At 40.3% G+C, this 18,217-nt stretch overlaps 1 non-coding gene across 1 annotated transcript; it reads left to right on the top strand.

Moving 5' to 3' along the window:
* Window positions 1–14,853: 14,853 nt before the first annotated feature.
* Window positions 14,854–14,930, top strand: MIR574-1 (microRNA mir-574-1). The gene has a single exon (NR_129186.2). It is a non-coding gene; the product is annotated as a microRNA mir-574-1 (primary transcript).
* The last annotated feature ends 3,287 nt before the right edge of the window (window positions 14,931–18,217 follow it).

An 18,217-nucleotide genomic window follows, 5' to 3' on the forward strand; every position in this document is an offset into this window, starting at 1 on the left:
TTCTTCCAAAGATATTCATGGAAGTACTCACATTGGACCAAGTTAAAAGAGACTTAGCAGCAGGGTTCTTAGACCCAATGGCAGCAAGGCAAAGCCATATAAGCTTAGTGGAGAAACAGTCCTAGGTCTGTGACTTTCACTGAACCCATTACACCCCTTGGGGGCTGACAATAGCAGAATCTCTGCCAATGGGTTTAGTGTTGCTGGGAAAACGTGGAATATAGTCCGAGTTTCTTCTCTTTTAATAAAATGTCAATAGTAGGCATTATATCCAACATATTTGAAAGAAGAACTGTTGTCTCCTACCCTGGCCATCTAGAAGAAAGATTTTCACATGTTTCTGAAACACAAAAGGCTGATAGGGAAGTACTTTGAACACTTAATGCCACAGTAATTCTTATTTTGCATTAATTAATTAATATTGAAAAGCCAACAGACAGGTGAGACTGAAATAAACAGAAGTAGGATAGCCAATGAAAGAGAAAATCTTTTAACTTCAGTGAATCACACCCTGAGAGTAAAAATTTCAAACGTAACAGCCCAGAGAAAACAACAGAAGAATCTGAAAGTAGTATTGGTTAATATTTTGAAGAGGTTTCTCAGGTACAATGGGCAGCCTTGGACTGAAAGACATTCAATTAACTTTCCCAGATCTTAGCATATTCATTTATCTTAGAAAAGAACAGTTTTTAAAATTAAACCTTTACTCCTCCGTAATAATCTTATTTCCTTATACACTCCTTGCTCTAGTTACTGCTTCAGCTATTATCACCCTATAATTCATTTGCATGTTGCCTCCTTAGTATGTTCACTAATATAATTCCTTGTGTTATTATTTAATTAAAGAATAATGGAATAATTATAGGACATTGACATCATAAAACACTCAGATAAATGAGCTGTTCACTTTCAAGTGAAAAGCATTTGGACTCAGCTATGTAATGAAAAGTAATCTCTTCCAGTGAGAATATCACAGGCTTAATAATGATAGTTATCTTCAAAAATGACATAAACACATTTGGGTTTGAAAGATTAGAAAAATCCTGAATCTTTCTCATTTACAGAGGAACAGAAATGCTTAATTATGTAGATAATTTAAGTGAGCCCTGTTGACTTAAGATCTCTTACATGTTTTAGAAAGGACAAAGCAGCCCTGACTGGTTTGGTTCAGTGGAAGCAGGGACTACAGAGGCAGAAAATAAAATTACAGAGCAAGCAGTGTTCTGTTACAAGAATTAGGTTAGCAGACACCAGCAATGGCTTATTATTTTACTATCCCCATTTAACAGAAGAGGATACTGAATGTACCAGTAGAGGTATTGAATGAGCTGCCCAAGATCCCACATCCAGAAAGTTGATGAGCTGATATCAAACTCTGATAGTATGACTCCAAAATTCAGACTCAACTGCTCTATTAATTTGAAAATATCACAATAAAGTTTTAAAACTGCCTAAAAATATATTGGATGGCTAGTGAAAAGATTTATGAAAACTAAAAAAGTATTTGGACCTCTCAATTATGTTGTGTACTTAAAAGAGGAGCTAAATGAGATCCAAAAGGCTTCCTTCTCAAAATTAAAGAAAAAGAAAGCTGTGCAGATTTCACTCAGTCCAATTAAAATGTATTTATTCAACAGATGTATTTTTAGAACCTACCACATGCCATACACTACGTACTTGAAATATAGTAGAAAAATGTGCAAAAATCGCTGCCCTTGTAAAGTTACATTCTATTGGAGAAAGGAAGATATTATAATTTATTAGAAGGTAGTTCATTCTATACAGGAAAGAAAAATAGCAGGAAAGGGCAATGAGGAGTTGCATTGTAAGTAGGGTAGTCTGGTAACTCCTTACAAAATATGCCATTTGAGCAAAATCTTAAAGGAAAGCCTTACAAGCACTGGGAGGAAGATCAGATCAGGCAGAGAAACATTAAGACAAAGCACTGATGGCAGAGAAAGGCTGGCATGTTCCAGGAGCTGGAAGCCCAGCATAGAAGGAACAGAACTGGTGAGAGGCACAACTGGAATAGATAGGACCAGAGAGGTACTAGGGAGACAGATTTTGTAGGGCCTTCTAGACCATGGAAAAAGGCTTTGGTTTTTATTCTAAATTAGAGGCCCGGTGCACGAAATTCGTGCATGCATGGGAGGGTGTGTCCCTCAGCCCAGCCTGCACCCTCTCCAAACTGGGACCCCTTGGGGGATGTCCAACTACCAGTTTAGGCCCGATGCCTCAGGGATCAGGCCTAAATCAGCAGTCGGACATCCCTCTCACAATCCGGGACTGCTGGCTCCTAACCACTTGCCTGCCTGCCTGATTATCACCAACCGCTTCTGACTGCCAGCCTGATTGCCCCCTAACCACTCCCCTGCTGGCCTGATTGACAGATAACTGCCCTCCTACCAGCCCTATCATTCCCAACTGCCCTCCCCTGCCAGCCTGATCGCCTCCAACTGCCCTCCCCTGCCGGCCCAATTGCCCCCAATTGCCCTCCCTTGCCAGCCTGTTCACCCCCAACTGCCCTCCCTTGCCAGCCTGATCACCCACAACTGCTCTCCCCTGCTGGCCATGTTGTGGTGGCCATATTGTAATGGCTATCTTGTGACAACGTGGGGTCAGCCATCTTGTGACGATGTGGGGGCATCCATCCTATGAGATGTGAGGTCATCACGTGAGGGCACAAGGGCCACCTAGGCTTTTATTAGTATAGATGAGATGAAGAGTCATCAGAGGTTTCTGAACAAAAGAGACACATAATTAAATTTACATTTAATAGTATCACTCTGGCTCCTCTATTGAGAATAGGCTACAAGGCGGCAAGATAGAAATTGAGGAAAGTAGGAAGCAAATGGCAGTGCTTTCAAGAGATGAAGAGAGTAGGCCCATGTTGCTGGCAGTGAAAGTGGTACAATTTAAGATATATTCTAAAGGTAAAAATGAGAGAATTTATCAGTGAATTCAATGTGAATTATGAGAGGGTTTTTTTGTGTTTTTTTTTTTTAACATATTGAGTTTGAAATGTCTATTAGACATCCAAAAGGGGATATGAAGAAGGCATGTGAATACAAGATGTGTAAATGTAGGTTTGAAGTTGGAGTACATAAAACTGAATTTATTCTTGTATTATTATTTATTAATAATTATATTATTTATTTGTATTATAACTCTAAACCTACTTTTGCCCACCCCTGCATATGAATCTGGCATTCTGAAGATGGTTAGGTGAGAGATAAAACTTTAGGAGTCATCATTACATGAGTATTTTTTAAAACCACAGCAATCAAAGGACTCAATCTTGGGGCATTCTAAAGAAATTTAGAGGAAGTACCAGGAAAGGAGAATGCAGAAGAGGAACCAGTTTTTAGTATAAAACCAGGGATATGAGCCATTAAAAAAAACTTACTAAAAGTTTAAGTAAGATAATGACTGAGCACTAACTGTTGGATTTATCAACATGTAGGCATTTGGTTATACTGGTAAAACTGCAGTGGTGGGAATGAAATCTTCATTGTAGTTGATTTCAGGATGTCTAGGAAGAAAGGATTACTTTTTGAGCATTTTGCTATAAGGACAAAGAATGAAATTGAAATAGTAGCTACAATGGACTTGGGATCAGGACAACTATTTGTAAGACATGATTAATATTGGACCTTTTGAATGTTAATGGGCAAGATCAAGGAAAGAGAGAATCTTGCTGATATGGAAGAGATAGAGGAAAATTGTTCAAGCAAAATCCTTGAGTAAGAAAGGGGAATGGGATTTGGACTAAGTGGAGAATTTATCCTTAAAGAGTAATCGAGAGAGTTGCTTATAACAGAAGGGAAGCCAGAATGTGAAGATACAGATGTCAGGAGGATAGTAGATGTGGTGCTGAGCACTCATTGGCTTGAATTTTCCCAGCAAGGTAGAAAACAAAGACACCCATGAGAGGAAGAGAATTATTTAACCTCAATGTACAAATTGACATTTTTTTGTTTTCCTTGTATTCCTACCACAGTTTAGCTGGGAGTTTGTTCCTACACTTGTGTTTTGTTTTGTTTTTTCTCACCCACTCCAGTTTGAAATCCCTTTAACATCTCTTTAAATGACTTGAATGCATTAGGTCTTCTGGTAGTAAATATCCTCACTGGGAACTACAATAGCTCAGAAGTTCCAGCAATGTTGGAATTTCTCCATAACCACCAGGACACCCTCTTAAATCTCTGACTCTCCATTCTTTTCAATAGTAGCAACTTCCAGCAGGCTTGAACACTGGGGTGTCTGACAATAGCTGCTAAGGTGAACATAACAAAAGAGGCAGAAAAATAACTTTAGGGGAAGCACTGTCTCTCAGTAGGAAGTATCCCTTCAAATAAGTCTCTCTCTCTCTCTCTCTCTCTCTCTCTCTCTCTCTCTCTCTCTCTCTCTCTCCTCTCTCTCTTTCTCTCCTCAGTCTTTGTTAGTCAAGTTGGCAGGAATACCAAACATTAAAACTTGAGAAAGACCCTGTTTTATTTATACACAGTATTAACAGTGTAGGGTTTAACCCCTCTGACCCCAGAGGCAACTGTTGCCACCAATGGAAATGAACCAGTTTTAACATTTTTCAACAAGTGAGCATACAGATAGGTAAATACTCATAATAAATTTCAGAAGTGAATGTAGCCACTGTTTCCTATGAAATAAATGAAGAGATTACTGGAGATTTTGAAATAACAGTGGACATTTGGGGCCTCAATTTAAGAAAAATAAGCATATTTTCTTGATTTACAAACCAGTCCTTTTGGTAGCAGCAAAACTGAAAGATCATTTCCTATACTTCTTAAAAATATATATTTTTATTGATTTCAGAGAGAAAGGGAGAGGGAGAGAGAGATAGAAACATCAATGATGGGAGAGAACCTTTGATCAGCTGCCTCCTGCATGTCCCCTACTGGGGATGGAGCTGTAACAACCCTGGACATGCGCCCTTGGTTGGAATCGAACCCGGGACCCTTCAGTCTGCAATCTGACGCTCTATCCACTTAGCCATACCAGCTAGAGCTCTTTTGGTTGGACCCTGTGTAGCTCAGTTGGTTGGGCATCATCATCCCGTGCACCAAAAGGATTCCAGTCAGGGCTCATGCCCGGGTTTTGGGCTTGATCCTCCGTGGGGGGTGGGGGTGGGGGGCATGCAGGACACAGCCCATCAATGTTTCCCTCTCATATTGATGTTTCTCTCTAAAAATCAATAGAGACTTTTTTTTTTTTAATGATTTGATTTGGGATGGGGTGATGGTAGTGACTCTGGCTCAAGGCTTTAACTACAAACCTCTATTATGCTCCATGTTCTGCTAACAATTTGGTCTAAGGAGAGAAATAATATGCATCTTCACCACTGACAGCTATAAAGAAGTGAAATGTATCAGTTAAATTGCCCTCTATTACCTCCATACATATGCATATTTTTAAATGATTGCCCTAGTAATAGGAGCATGGGAAATACTCTAATCCCATCACTATTCATTTTTTTGCCAGTTTTTTAGATTAATCACTGCATGTAGACATGGATGACTGATTATGACATTATAATTAAGTATTCAATCTATACACATTAATGATAAAGAAGGTACAACTTGACTTATATTGGCCCATTAGTTATCTTTAACTTTACACTATTGGCATTTTTTTAAAGTTCAAATAAGTAATATTTTTTAAAAAACATTGAAATTTTACTCTACAGTGAGTTGAGTCAAGAGGAGAAAAGCACTTTTACATTTTCATAAAACATTTATGAATCATCAATGACCTTTCAAAAAATGTGTTTTAAATATCTACTCTTAGAGTATTTTTTGGCTAACTATGATCAAAGAGCAGAAAACTATCTAAATGAACTTAACTGTAATTTGAAGAATTTTAATAATTCCATTTAATTGCTAATAGCTATTGTCTGCCATCTGTATAAATTTGTCATTATTTTGATGTAGTACATATGTATATATATATATATATGACTCTGGGGTTCACCAAGAATTATTTTATTATCTGTATGGGTTCTAATACATGAATTAGAACTCTTCCTTATAAATCCCATTTGTAACACATAGTTTCAATACCTGTTTATATAACTATTTGGTAAAATATTGGATTGGCTTCGATCACCAATAAGATATCTGGTATCATAGTCGTTAATTTTTTTCTTTTCAAACAACCCTCTGTTTTTTTTATTTTTGTATTTGTTTTCTTTCACAGACTCTGCTGCAGTGTTTGACTGTTGAATGTGTTATGCCTGTTGTACTCCAGGTTTCTGGGAAGATTTAATAAAAAAAATTAAGAAAAATATCATTTCAAATTACTTTATACAACTCCCTTGAGTAGTGTTTCTAAATGTTCTTAGCAAACTAATATACAAGTATTTTCAGTACATTATAATTTCTCATAAGTTTTTTATCCTCCTTCCATTTTTTTGTTTTAATTAATTTTTCTCTACCATCAATCATTTCATCTTCTAACTCTTCTTTCTCCAATATGATTTCTATAAAGCAAATATTTGTTCAAAAGCTCACCCCTCTGTCTTATTTACCTATATTTTCCCATTTTTTTCATATAGATCATATTCTCTTGTTCATTTTTTTCATTTAGGTTCCTTTTCTACCTATTATTTGCCTTATGTTTTTTCTCTTTGATTCTTAGTCAATATGGAGAAGAAAAAGAGAGAAAGAAAGCTAACATTTCGAACTCATTCAATCAGTGAGGCACTGTGCTAGGTGCTTTATATCTGTTGTGCAATTTCATTTTCATAGCAAACATATATACAATATATATCTGTATAATATATATATATATGGATCAAAAAACTCAATCTCAAAAATATAACTTACCCAAGTTACACATTAAGTGGATAAAATAGAATTCAAACCACATATTATTAGTCTGTTCCTCTCACTTTGTCATTTTCCTACCACTATTACCAGGAAGAATTTAAGTCATAAACCACTTGTTCTGAATATTTCTTGTCCTAGGTCCCCTGCTTATTGAGAAACACTAGGATCTCCTCATCCAAATGCTGCTACTGCCAGGCAGTTGATGCTCAGAGTCCAGGTATCAAAGTGATGGATTCTGTGAATCCCTCCAGGTGAAGGTGACCAGCCTTCTTCTAGTCAATGGCAAAGAAATGCTTTTCTCCTTTTACTTTATTTTATTTATTTTTACTTTTCCAAGTGAATGTTCAAAGGATTCAGCTCATGCCCTAACATTGTTATAAAGGCTTTTTAGTGAAACATATTTTATAGCACATAAGACTAAAACATGAGCCCATAGATATCTGGACCTCAAAACAAATCTGAGTGATCTTTGCTATACTAGAAACTAGGATTTCGTATGGGTCATATTTGTTCACTTGACTTTCTCTTTTCTTAGTGTGTGTTTTCTTCTAACAGGCACCTCAGTCCCTCAGTAAATGTGCTTTGGATAAGATGCATATCTCATATTTATAATTTAAAATAAAATTATTAATCATATTTTATTTAAATAATATTCTATGACAGCTGCAGTTTAAAATCATAAAATGAAAAACTATGGTACTTAGCCATGATAAATATCTAGTACATATAGAAACGGGTGTTAATAAATTAAATACATTTCTTTTGAAGACCAAAAGCCACTCATCTATGAATCTAAGCCCATTCTGTGTAAGAAATACATGAATAGTCTCTCTTCCCTCAGAGATAGAAATCAGCCAGGACCTTGCTATTCTATCACTTTCAAGGTGGATAAAATCCTGAGGAAAAGCTCAAGGATAAAGCAATCAACTAAACTTTAAGAAAAAGTAATACCACATGTTTGCTGCATACTATAAATATTAGGTAGTACATATTTTTTAATTAAGTCATTGATTCCACAGCTGATTTATGTGTATTCTAATAAAAAAATTAAGTAATCCTGTGCAAGAAATTATCATCAGTTAATTATATGTATTATGGTTGTCCATATTTAAGAATAATCAGCATAATTTAAAAAAAATAAACCTTAATATCAAATATGAAAATATTAATGGGACAATGGTGTTAGGAGATTGTAGGAATCCAAGACATCCAAATACAACTGTACTTAGACAAAAGCATCATGCTTCTCAATGTACTTCCTTCATTTGATGTCTTGAAAGGCCATAATTCACATAATCTCATACTGCTTTTCCACAACACATTTCCTACAGTTCTCTGCAACTAAGGACTATGACTTTGTATTCCATTCACAGACCACAGGACACGAACACATAGCTATTCCTTTCATCTGAAACCAATACATGTCAGTATATGTGGAGAACTCAGCATGAGAGATGGTGGAGACAAACAGCATTGTGGTTCCATATGTACTCATAGAACCAAAGATATGCTGCTGTGTTAGTAAATTAGTGAGACATTTCCCACACATTTTAAAGCAACTTTTCAGGTATTATCTTATGAATTAAGTGTCCTAAAAATATCTCAGCATAGCCCTGTCCAGGTGCCTTAGTTATTGGAGTGTCATCCCATACACCAAAATGGTTATGGGTTTGATTCCCAGTCAGAGCACATCCCTAAGTTTCAGGTTGGATCCCCAGTTGGGGCATTGTATGGGAGGCAACCAATCAATATTTCCCTTTCACATTGATGTTACTCTCTCTCTCCCTTTTTCTCTTTCTCAAATCAATAAAAACATATCTTCTGATGAGGATTTTAAAAAATTTATAGCATATCTTCTTCCTTCAGCATTGTCAGAACTTGTTGTGCCTACTAGAATAAATGTAAGATTATAAGAATTAACAAGTAAAGAGAGAGGATAGGGTCACTGCCAGCCTCTCAGAGAATGCCCCAGATGAGGGCGAAATAACTCATCTTGTCATAGGAAAGAGTCAAGGTGCTTTGACTCTATCGTGGTAGAATTTATGAGGAATAATACTGGAAGGGGCATTGTGATAATGTCAGGGTATCACTCAAATATCCTCATATTCATAGTTCAGGGAAACTTTCATAGGTTCACTCATTTTTTCATTAATAATTTCATTCATTTATTCATCCACTCATTCATTTTTATTATGAACCCATTGTCTTAGTAAATCACAAAACAAACCATATTGTTTAAGAAAAAAAACATAGGAGTCATTACTGATTCCTTACTTTCTCTATCTCTCTTCCTTTACATTCAATTGCTTAGTTTCTAGCTGTACTTACTTCAAACATCACCACCTCCTCAAGGGGCCTTCAATCATCAGCCTGACCTAAAATAACCTACCACTCCTGGTTTATTTCCATTACATCTTTTTGTTTACATATTTCCTTCTATTTTTTATCACCATCTGTGAGTATTGTGTTCGTTCTTGTTCATGTACATATTCCCTACAGTATCCTAAATAAAACTTTTAAGTATTATGAATATTGTATGCATATTTATTGACCGAATGTTTTTACCAGATGTCACAAATTCTCAAATTTTTTGAGAGGTAGAAGATTTAAAGTAATTTTTGTACATATTCAGTTGGAGCCTTAATTTTACATAACAAGACAGCTTCCCACTGTCAGAAGTACCTCTAAGAAAATATCTTTCTAGATTTACAAATAGGTTGAGAAGAGAAATGGCGGAGCAGCCTCTTCGAGAAAGCCACTGTCCCAGGGTCCCTTCATCTACTGAGATTTGCAGTGTTGCTAAGCTGCTTCGATCTTGTTCTTGGCATTTTTTTTTTATACAAGTTTTATTTTTTGTGCACCTCAGCTGATCATGAGAATGAAAGCATCTAATAGGTGGGAGAACTATACTAGTTTTACAGACTGTCTCCTTAAAACAAAACTGGATGGTCTTGATTTGACTGACCTACTGACTTCTAATACAACAGTGAAAATAGCATGGACTTCATTGGCAAGCCCAGGTCCTATTGGTCCTACAAGAGGCAGCAGAAGCATTTCTAATACATCTCTTTGAAGATGCCTATCTCCTCTCCCTACATGCTGGCCGTGTTACGCTCTTCGTGAAGGATGTGCAGCTGGCCAAGAGGATCCAAGGCATCCAGAAAGGGTTTGGCTGAGCTTCCACCTGCCCCTGGATGATACCAGAGACTGTCTGGAGCCAGGACCAGATCCATGGAGTCCCCAGTGCTGCCTGGACATGCCATAATTGTGTTTTGTTTTGTTTTTTAAGAAGGAGCAGGCTGAATCATTTTCTGCTGCAACAGAAGTAATATATAAGAAAATCAACATGGTTCCAGAGGCCTGAGAATTAGTTTCACATGAAGAAACTTCATGGTTGAAAAAAAAATAGTGTGATAACAAAGTAATAGAGTGGCTTTCTTATGAATCTGAGGCTCTGTTCCTTTGTTGGTGAGGAAATTCAATATGACCTGTTGCATAGAATGTTACAGGTCATACCTAGAGCTCTGGAGAAGACCAGAACCAATGAATTAGAATTTGCTGGGAAGAATGCAAGATGATATTTAGTCCAGGCAAAAAGGCCCGGGACAAGAAATTCATGCACGGGTAGAGTCCCTAGGCTTGGCCAGAGATCAAGGCTGATCTGTGGGATGACCAGCGGGGCAATTGGGAGGCCCCCACTTGCAGCCCCCTTGGTTGGCCTAGCACCACTGGCTCGCTGGCCCTGCCCCCCACAGCCTCTACTGGTTGCCTCCCTCTGTGGGGCGACCGGCAGGGCAATCGGGGGAGCCCCCCGCTGGCACCCACCTTGGCTGGCCTGGGCTTGTGGGCTGGGGACAGCTCCTATGTTGCACATCTGCCCCTGGTGGTCAGTGAACATCATAGCAACCGGTTGTTCCACCATTTGGTTGATTTGCATATTAGACTTTTATTATACTGAGTGGCCAGATTATTATGACCAACTGTAGGCAGATTATTATGACCAACTGATGTTTGTAGGCAAATTAGCCATACACTGCATCGTATGGGATATGGAAGCCGAAGGCCTGTTCAAACACCTTTACTGTCTGCACTTACCAAGATAAAACGTCTCCAATTCGCATAGGAACACAAGGATTGGACAGTCGAGCATTGGAAAAAAGTCATATGGTCTGATGAAACACATTTTCAGTGGCATCATGCAGATGGCAGAGTGAGAATTTCATGGAAACAGCATAAAAGCATGCACCCCACATGCATGAGTACAACCCTTCAAGCTGGTGGGGGCAGTTTTTTGGGGCATGTTTTCCTGGCATGATTTGGGCCCTTTAATTCATGTGGAACAACATCTGAGTAGCACAACATACCTAAGTGTCGTTGCTTATCAGTTCATCCTATCATGTTGATGGCGTATCCCAATGGAGATGGCTTCTTCCAACAAGACAATGCGCCATGCCATGGTGTTCGTATTGTGCAGGAGTGGTTTCAAGAACATGAGGGAGACTTTACCTTGCTTAGGTGACCCCCACAATCACCAGATCTCAATCCAATTGAACATTTGTGGGACGAAGTTAAAAGAGCCCAGGCAGCTGGTTCCACAGCCATCAAATCTCACAGAACTGGACAGTGCTATTCATCAGGCATGGTGTCAGATTCCTCGCATCACCTTTCAACATCTCGTGGAGTCAATGCCAAGAAGAATTACCTGTAGTATTGAAGGCAAAAAGTGGCCCAACAAAGTACTGATGGGGTGGTCATAATAATCTGGCCACTCAGTGTATATAAAACCCAAATATGTAAATAGACCGAATGGCAGAACAACCAACCGAAAAACCGGTTGCTATGACGTTCACTGACCACCAAGGGGTGCACATGGAACATGGCAGGTGTCAGCAGCAGGTGGCAGAACATGGAACATGGCAGGTGTTGGCATGGCAGGATGGTGGAGTAGGTGAGTGGGGGCGCCAGACCAAGGCGGAGTGTTGGTTGCTGACATTGGGGTGAGCCTCCGGTAGTTACTGAAAATTCTTTGCTCCTATGTGCTGCGGTCCCACCTGCCTCTTGGACCTGCTGCTGGTGCCAGCCCCACTCACACCCACTGCTGGTGGGGGAGCTGCTGCTCACAACTGCTGCCAGCCCTGATTGCTCGGTGCCATCAGTGGGTGTGAACAGTGGCTGCTGGATCTGATCACCCCTCAGTGCTTCTCCACCTCCCCTGCTCCTGAGGGGCGATTGGGGAAGCAGCTGCCGCTTGCACCTGCTATGGCGTTGGCCCCACTTGTACCTGCTGCTGGCGCTGGCCCCAGTCACTCCGCGCCATCAGCGAGTGCGAGCGGGGCCTGCGCCATCAGCAGTGGGAGCGGGGCTGCTGGCAGACAGGGGACCAGGGGCTGCAGAGGGAGGAGCCGGGCAGGGGTGTGGAGAATGGGCCAAGACCCGCCCCTGTGCCCACCACAGCCTTGCAGCCCACAGTTCCTTTCAAGGTGCACAAATTTGTGCACTGGGCCCCTAGTGCATACATAATGTGTAGGAGGATCCTAAATGACAAGTAGAAGTACATACTCATCCTTAGAAATACCTAGTGAATGACTAAATGCCTTTGTACATACTACTGAATAAATCTTGTGCTAAAAATTCAAAGATATAGTTAAGTATAATAACATGCAAGGAATAAGCTAATCTTTAAAAGAAGAACTTTTGCTTCTATGAAACTTTTTTGGTGTATTCTTATTCTTTTTTTTTTCCATACTCTTACCACAATTCACTTTTAAGCAGATTTATTTTTAAAGGCTAAAAGTCACATACCTTTGAACCATAATGATTGTTCATTGTGGATTTTTCACCCTCTCATTATCTAGTATGTTGTTGATTAACATATGTATATCTAGTATGTTATATAATTACCATATGTTACTAAACTCTGATTATGATGATAAAGTTTTTTATATTCCACATAGTCATTATTGAAAAAATAATCAAGATTGGTAATGAGGAATTCAAATGTCCCACTGAAATTTGTCACTTTCTTCTAGATTCTCTCATAAGGTTTTTGGTTTAGTTGTTCCTGTCCAGTATTACTATAGCTAGACACACAATTTGTTTTCATTTTATTATTATTATTTATTTTTATTGTTTAAAGATTTACATATGTCTTTTTCTCCCCCACTGACTGGCCACTCCCACCCCTGAAGGCAAGCCCCCACCACCCCAATGTCTGTGTCCATTGGTTATGCTAATATACATGCATACAAGTCTTTTGGTTGATCTCTAACCTCCACCTTCCCTGCTATTTGTCTCTGGATCTATTTTTGTTCATCAGTTTATGTTGATCATTATATCCTACATATGAATGATTCTTTTCTCTTTTCCTTGGTCAGCTTAATGGGATTTATACAATAAAGTTGGGGCACAGGATATTTGGCTACAAACAAAGCTTAATGGCCATTATGTAGAAGATAATCTCTATATGTTTTATTTCACTGAACTAATAGTGAAACTTTCTTAATCACCTGATGACTTAATTATTTTATATAATAACTAGTGGCCCAGTGCATAAAATTCATGCACAGGGGGATGGGGGAGGTCCCTCAGCCCAGCCTGCACCCTCTCCATTCTGGGACCCCTCAAGGGATGTCATCCCTCTCGTAATCTGGGACTGCTGGCTCTTAACTGCTCACCTATCTGTCAGCCTGATTGTCCCAAACTGCCCTCCCCTGCCAGCCTGGTTGCTCCTAACTGCCTCTGCCTCAGCCCCTGACACCGTGGCTTATTCCAGAAGGATGTCCAGATTAATTAGCTCATTACCTTTTATTAGTATAGGTAAGTATTTGTCACATTATTCTCTACTTTTCTATATGTATTGAAAATACTCCAGAATATTTTAAGAAAATCAAAAATGGGCAAGGATGTCTGTGTGTATGGGACACCAAAGGACACCTGTCACACCTGAAACACAATTTGCTAACACTCACAATTGCAGAGCTCAGGAAGAACCAGTGTTTTTAAAACTATTATTTCCCTGACATATAAAATATATACACATATAAATATACATGCACTTTTCTGGGCTTCCCCTGCCCTCCACTTAATATTTGGCTATGGCCTTCTTTTCATGTCAATGAATTGGATGTACAGACATAATTTTTAATGGCTACAGTGTTATCCCCGACTGTTTGACATTACTATGGTTTACTTCACTAACCCTTTATTGTGGGGCAGGTTGTTTCCGTTTTCCCCTGGCATCAACAACTACAGCAAACATAATTGCTTATTTGACTGTTTACTTAGGACACATTCACAGACATGGAACTCCTGGCCCAAAGCTAATTCACTTGAATTTTGATCCACATTTCCAAATTGGCTTTCTAGAAAGTGCTTCTGTTCGTTTAGTCCATTGGTTTTAAATTAGATTACACTCTCACAAACAGGGTAAGAGAAAACTCTTCAACGTGCCTTTGGCAAATCGCAAACTCTTGCTGAACTTGAGCGACCCCTTCCTGGCATAGCTGTCTGCACGCTTTCCAGGGCACTTTTGAAGGAAGGAAGGAAAGGGACCCAGCGCCCCTGCGGCTCTCCCACAGGGACAGAGATGGAAAAGCAGTTTCCCAAGGAGGTGGAAGCGCAGCGGGGACCCTCCCAGCTGGGGGAGGGGTGCACCCCGATGTCCCCTGCACTCTGGGGATGGGGTAGGGCACACAGGGTGGGGCCAGCCCTGGGCAGGCCGTGGGGTGGGGTGGGGCAGCTCATCTGTGTCCCCTCTGGCTGCTTCCCCACCAACCCTGAGCAGTAAGAGCCCCTGGTGCCCTTCCCTGTCCTCTCCCTCAGGCGGGTTGGCGGGGACAGCAGGTGGTGGGGAGACCACGCTGTCACTCCCAGTCCTGACTCCCGCATCCCGAATGCTGTGTTACTGAGAAACCTTAGGTGGGGACAGGCCACCGGGCACAGGACCAGGAGGGTCCAGGCTGGAGGGTGAAGTCCAGGGAGGCTCGGGTGGCGAGGCCAAGGGCCCTGTGGGGGTGTGGGCATGTGAGTGTGTGTGTGTCACTTGGGTCCACGCTCATGCACACACCCACACGCCCACACTCCAGCTCTGCACCCTCAACCACCAGGAACCTCCGTGGAGCCTGCCATGAGCTCGGATGCATCCAGTCCCAGCACCAAGAAAGTCTGAGAAAGTTTCCCCAGACTGACTCCCACCATGCCAGTGGGAGTGGGAGGCGGGACCCAGACTGATGCCCCGCCTCCCTCCTCCTGCCTCCTGCCTCCCGCCTCTCACCTCCCACCATGTGCCCACTCAGGCAGCAATAGGAAGCTCTGGAGGGTGCTCTGAGCCCTGGCTGGGGGCGGTGGTGACAGGAAGCTCTGGGCACCAGGTTTGAAGGCCGGCCATGTCCCGGATCATGGAAGACCCAGAGTTCCACCGCACTCCAGCTGGGGCCCATAGCTTCCTTCTGCTGCCGTGCCCCAGATGGGGCCCAGGGGCAGGGCCCAGGGCCCAGTCATTTGATCATCTATCACTGCTCCCCCGCCCCCCCCCCAGGCTGGCCTGGCCGCCCCATGCAGCCTCCTATTCGGTCATTCGTTCAGTTGTTTAGGTTGTGACGGACCCTGGCTCTTTATATATTTGGATAAAACAATCTATAGAAGTATCTTTATTTGTTTAGCAATCTCAGTAGAATCTTTTGAGGGTTGTTAAAGAAATGTAAATATGAAACCCAATACATAGTGTTTTCATGATGATAGCATAGAGTTACTCTCCAATTTCTCCACTGTGTTACTAAACTAGTGCTTCTCAATTTTTCAAGTACATGGAATCACCTGGAAGGTGGGCTTTCCCCCACATTTTCTGATCCAGTTGGTCTGGGGTGGAGCCTGAGAATTTGCATTTCAAAGGGGTTCCCAGATAGTGCTGCTGGTATTAGAGAAACACTGCCATAGGAAACAAAATTATAGAAAGGAACTAGTTCTTTAGGCTGAATGTTTCATAAGTGGTTAATATATTTGTAAACTTGGCTAACTTCCTGTCCTTGAAAATGAACTAAAATATTGCTTTTTTATTATGTTTAAGTGTTTTAGTGCCTGTGTTTGTAACAATGATATATGTTACTAAGGTGATGTTTACATCTATTATAATTTCTCCCACAACTAAAGAGCTTCTTTATTCTAGGAAAGCCAAGGTTTTTGTATTTGGATAAAAGTTTTATGTGTGTTTCTTTGCCTTTTCAGACTAAGTCTGATTTATGAAACTGCTCCAAATACATGCCTGCACTCTGATATGTAAATTTCTTTAGATTCTAAGTTAGTAATTTGGTTAAACTTTACATTGCACCAATTTTTTTTCTCTTCTTTATTATCTGTAAGGTTTTTCATACACTAAGTGCCTTTTTTTGACATATAAATCATGATGTCCTATGTACCATTGCTAAATGGAAGTAAATTCAAATGCAAATTATTAATTAAAACCTCTTCATCTAGTACACAACTTATTTTTTAAAAGATCGCTTTCTTTAACACATTCAATTAGAATTGTATACTAATTTAGTTTTCTTCTATTCCTTTATTTCTTCATTGTTTTCTTCCTTCTAACACACAGATACCTATGTGTGGGCATGCACACACACCATTACTTAATGATTGTAATATCATTGTATCATGTAGCACTTATGGTTATACTGGTACATATAATTTATTATAAATGTTCTAACATTTTATAAATAAGATAGATGAGGTGTGGGATTTCCTCTGTATCACACACAGGAAATCTACATGGCTTAGTTTTATGGAAAACCTCCTGTTGTTGTTTTTTAGCTCAACTTTTAGGCTTGAAGAACATCAGTCATGCGATCACAAACCCTTTTACATCCTGAGAGTACACAATAACATGCGTTCATCTCTCTGTTTTCTAAAGGCAAGTCTTACTGATGGTGATTTTATGTCCTTTTTTTTTTTTACCTTTTCAAAAATGACTGGTTAATGCCTATTCTAATGGAGTGATTTTTAGAATTATTGAAGAACCACATCAGAGTCCTTTTGTAACCAGACAATCAATGGGTCTGTGCTGCCTGTCACTACTTGAGCCAATTAAGCAGAGACAGGGTTGAATCACATATGAGCGCTTATTTATTCCAGAACTGCCGGCAGTATGGAAGAGCAGCAGGTCATCCACAAAAATCTGCTCTGCAGCTCTCCATAAGCCAGCTGCTTAAATAGGGCAGGACAACAATTACATGGAGAAGCAAGAATCACAGTCATGGGGAAGGAGGCAAGGTGGGCTCGGGAGGAGCTGGCGTGATACTCCATTGTTTGGGCAACAAGGTTGTTCATCTTTCCATGATATTAGGCAGTTCTTGACTAGGGATGGACTGCATTTCAAGTTTGACTCCCAAATCTAAGATTGACACCCAGGTCCTGGGGCCACACACTCTCAGCCAGATTAGAATGTTCTTTTTTTAACCAGAATAAGGCAATCACAGTTAACAGAGCATGATTATACTAGTATTTCCCATAACCATAACTAGTCCCAAACATTCTATTTTTGCCTCTAACACTTTTACATATTATCAGTTACAAAATGACATTTCTCATTTAGATTCGTAGGAACCTAGGTTCAAGCATTTGGGAAAGGTATTTGAACTAATTTATATATATAAAAGCCTAAGCAACCATCGCAACCGAAACAACTGAATGGATGACTGAACAGGCTATGTGTGGCAACCAGGCCAACAGGGGGGTTAGTGAGGGCTGACCAAATGACTGAGCAGCAGGCTGTGTGGGGTGACCAGGCTGGCAGTGGAGGCAGTTAGGGGTGACAAGTCTGGCAGACGGGGGCAGTAAGGGGTGACCAGGCTGGCTGGGGGCGATTGGGGGTGACCAGGCTATCAGGGGTGGCAGTTAGGGGTGATCAGGCAGGCAGGGAGGTGAGCAGTTAGGAGCCAGTGGTCCCGGATTGTGAGGGGGATGTCTGACTGTCAGTTTAGGCCCAATCCCTGAGGAGTCCCAGATTGGAGAGGGTGCAGGCTGGGCTGAAGGGACCCCCCCCATGCACGATTTTTGTGCACCAGGCTTCTAGTTATAGAATAATAAAGACATTATAATTTAGAATTATAAAATGAATCATCCCATTTACAGATGAGGAAATTGAATTCCAGAGGCTTTAAATTACATGTTCTACACATACAATTTGGTAGAAAGCCAGGATTAGAACCAAATTATTATGATTTCTAACTGTTCTTTTCACTACTCTTCAGAAAGAATAAATTCAAAAACAATGGTGACCAGTAAAAATAATCCAACTTGTATATTGGCCAACATAAAAGATATTCTCTTCTCTTCATCTATAGACTCTACTCCTAAACCTTCTCATCTTTATGCATAGA

This window comes from Eptesicus fuscus, chromosome 3, assembly GCF_027574615.1.
Source record: "Eptesicus fuscus isolate TK198812 chromosome 3, DD_ASM_mEF_20220401, whole genome shotgun sequence".
NCBI lineage: Eukaryota > Metazoa > Chordata > Mammalia > Chiroptera > Vespertilionidae > Eptesicus > Eptesicus fuscus.